General features: G+C 33.7%; 1 non-coding gene across 1 annotated transcript; it reads left to right on the forward strand.

Annotated features, from left to right (window-relative positions):
* Positions 1–313: 313 nt before the first annotated feature.
* On the forward strand, positions 314–375 carry LOC120871683. Its single transcript, XR_005723105.1, has one exon. It is a non-coding gene; the product is annotated as a U7 small nuclear RNA (small nuclear RNA).
* The last annotated feature ends 3,383 nt before the right edge of the window (positions 376–3,758 follow it).

Raw genomic sequence — 3,758 nt, forward strand, 5'->3', positions numbered from 1 at the left:
AAATATTGTTTGAGTGCAATAAACCAGGCACACCATTCTAGATGCTGAGGACTGAGCAATTAACACTGCAGCTTTCAAAGAGCTTCTATCTCAGCCATGAGAGAAACATGATGAAATGAAACTGACCCTGAAGGAGAACACTTTATTTTTTTCACCTGCCCTATTAAGTCTTCTAAAATTTGTATTCCATCTCCAAATCTCTGTTTGTCACACATTTGGTTTCAACTAGTTTGCATTGTGGTATCTCATACCTGTAGCAAAAAATTTCATAAGAACAAACTGAAAAGTTCTCTACTATTAAAAGTATCACAATAAGTGTTACAGCTCTTTTAGAATTTGTCTAGCAGGCTTTCCGGTTCGTACCGGAAAGCCCAAAGAAAAATAAAAAAAAATAAAAAATAAAATAAAAGTATCACAATACAAAGTTATATAAATATTCACTTTATTTCACTCTTGTATTCATTCTATCAATCTATGGACCACAAAAAAATATACTACTTATGTTTCTTACTAAAGTAAAAATATTCTTTTAATAGCCTGTGTTTAATTATTAGGAGAACTTGAGAATTAAAACAAATAAGAAATATCTGTTATAAAGGATAATGGATATAATCAGCTTTTGGATTTAATAAATCTGTTATACAGAGGAAATTTTCTAAATTCACACATACATGAATATGTGTGAATATATAAAATTAAAGTGCAAGTTTGATTATATGTTCAAAACATTAAACTGTAGAACAAAAGATTCTACATAGACAGTAGCTATGAGCTATTCTACGAGTAGAATTCTCATAGAAAATGACTAAGTCAAATTACATCATATAAAAAAATACTAAATTCCCTACTCTATACCAGGCCTCTATGAGTTACTTTTAACTGTTCATAGTAACATATGAAAAAGTCTTCTTCCCCAAGGACCCAAACAAGCTAGTTGGGGAGACCAGATTTGCATGTGAAAAATGAACAGGAGAGGATTTAAATAACAGTTCAAGAACACAAATAATTTTTAAGAACATTGAAAGACGGTGCCATAAAACACAATGAATTACTAAATTAATTATAGTAGGAAAGAGTTAGGTGTTTCACAAACAATTTTCACAAGTTTTCCTGTTTAAAATTTCATACATCTTTTTCTTTGTGTATTATATGACTATTGAAGAAAACTTCCAACATTATTTAAAATATAACCTCCACCTATCACTGTTTTTGCCAGAGATCCATAGATTTGTCTATATTTCTTCCATACATGCTTATGTGCACACAATCTTTTCGTAGGTGTGTATGTAGCTTTTCCATATAGAAAGAGATAACTAACATTTATCTCCATTTTAAAATTATCATTTTAAGCTTAAATATTGACAAATATTGGTGAAATATTGATAAACATCCTAAGTGTTTAGTGTTGTCTGAGAGGACAGATAGGGTATCTTCCATGCTTTTGACTGCTGAAAGCAAAATGAAGAGGAATCCTAAGCATACTGAGTAGCCTGTGATTTGAGGATAAGTTAAGGAAGAGGATTCAGAAATTCTTATCCATCTTCTGGTGCAATATAGGAGCTATGCTGAAACAGTTGAGTTTTGTGTCTAGAAGACAGAAGACCATGGAAGCTGAAGTGAAATAGGAGGCCTGAAACAGTAATATGCTAGGATAAATAAGCACCTAAGGGAATTTTCTAAAAGAAAAAAGTCTATGGGTAGGAAAACTACTTAAGGAGTCATTTAAATAGAATTAGGATGTAATAATGAGAAAACTGGGCCTCCCAGGTGGCTCAGTGGGTAAAGAACCTGCCTGCAATGAAAGAGAAGCAGGTTCATTCAGAAGATCCTCTGGAGAAGGGAATGGCTATTGACTCTAGTATTCTCTCCTGGAGAATCCCATGGACAGAGGAGCCTGGCAGGCTACCAACCATAGGGTCGCAAAGAGCTGGACATGACTGAGCGACTTATCACGTATGCACAAAAGAAAGATCTAATAGAGAGAGCAGAAGCATACAAGAAATAAATAAGATAAACAAACTGCGAACAACTATACTCATTATCAGATATCAACAAAAAGTATGTAAGAAAATTTCAACATCAACATGTAATAGAATGATAAAATAAATATACAAAGATATATATTTATGATTTTTAAGTTGTATCACACTACACATTTATACACTTGATATAAGACATTATTTTCATCACAAATTTTGAAACTGAATTTATAGAAATCTTTCTTTTATCTAACATAAAATATTCCCATAAATAATAACTTAAAAAAATCTCTCTGAGAAGAAGACAGTTGTTCACATAAAACAATATGTCCACAATTCAATGACCTTTTACATTTTGTGTTTTATGTCAACATAAAGTATTTGTTCTTTGTCTCAAAGACTTCCAATATTATGCATGAGGTTAGTTCAATATGTTGATTTATTTGCTGCATCTATCCCCTGAATTGCATAATTCCTTCTTTAAATGATATTTAACATTTCAGGGAAGATTAATATAGTCTGAATAATGATGGCACACATGTAACACTGCCCTTTATCCATCTTGTATAATTCACATTTATTTGTTTAAATATGATAAGTGCCACGTGGCTTCAAGCATCTGGCATACAGAAGGAGAATTCTAGGTACCAAAATATCAGATCTATTTTGGTGGAGTAATGAATACTCCTGCATATGTTGTCTTTGGGGAAAAAAAGGCGGGGTTTGATAGTTTCTTTATGCAAAGCACAAGAAAAGAAAAAAAAATTATGTTATTGTTAAACAGAAAAATCATGTGGATACATTAATGGATCCCACATAAAATAAGAATACTTAAATAATATGCAGTCATTTAATATAAAAATTCAAGACTAAAACATCACTTGATGGAAAATAAAGTATTGTCTATATTTGGAAGCAGTTGACGATGGGTTTAAGAGTAAAGATGACTGATGCTTGCCAATTTGAGTAAGCTACATGTCCACACAGAGAAAAAATATAGGATGCAAGATTATCTAATGAGATTCTGTAGAGAAAAATATGAGTAAATAAATCATCAAAATTTTTAGAACCAAACTCATTAGGACAGGCTTTCCTGGTGGCGCAGATGGTAAAGAATCTGCCTGTAATGCAGGAGACACAGATTTGATCCCTGGGTAAGGAAGATCCCCTGAGGAGGGGGATAAATAATCACTCAGTATTCTTGCCTGGAGAATTCCATGGACAGAGGAGCTGAGCACCAGAAAATAGATGCTTCCAAACTGTGGTGCTAGAGAAGACTCTTTAGAGTCCCCTGGACAGCAAGGAGATCAAATGAGTCAATCCTAAAGGAAATCCACCCTGAATATTCACTTAAAGGACTGATGCTGAAACTGAAGCTCCAACTTTGGCCACCTGATACAAACAGCCATCTCACTGGAAAAGACTGATGCTGGGAAAGACTGAGGGCGGGAGGAGAAGGGGGCAACAGAAAATGAGATGGTTGGATGGCATCATAGACGCAACAGACATGAGTTTGAGCAAACTCTGGGAACAGTAAAGAAGGGGGAACCCTGCTGTGCTGCAGTTTAAGGGGTCACAAAGAGTCAGATATGACTTAGGGACTGAACAACAACAAAACTCACTAAGAATTTGACAGAAACAGAAATGGGGATGGTGCAAAGAATCACTATATACTTTTTCTTTTCTAGATAAAGCAACCTCCAATTCTTCAAATCTATTTACAACTCAATTTCTTGTCTCTTAATTATGTTATATTGCTGTTACCTTTTAGGATTTAAG

Source organism: Oryx dammah, unplaced genomic scaffold (assembly GCF_014754425.2).
Source record: "Oryx dammah isolate SB20612 unplaced genomic scaffold, SCBI_Odam_1.1 HiC_scaffold_12, whole genome shotgun sequence".
Classification (NCBI taxonomy): domain Eukaryota; kingdom Metazoa; phylum Chordata; class Mammalia; order Artiodactyla; family Bovidae; genus Oryx; species Oryx dammah.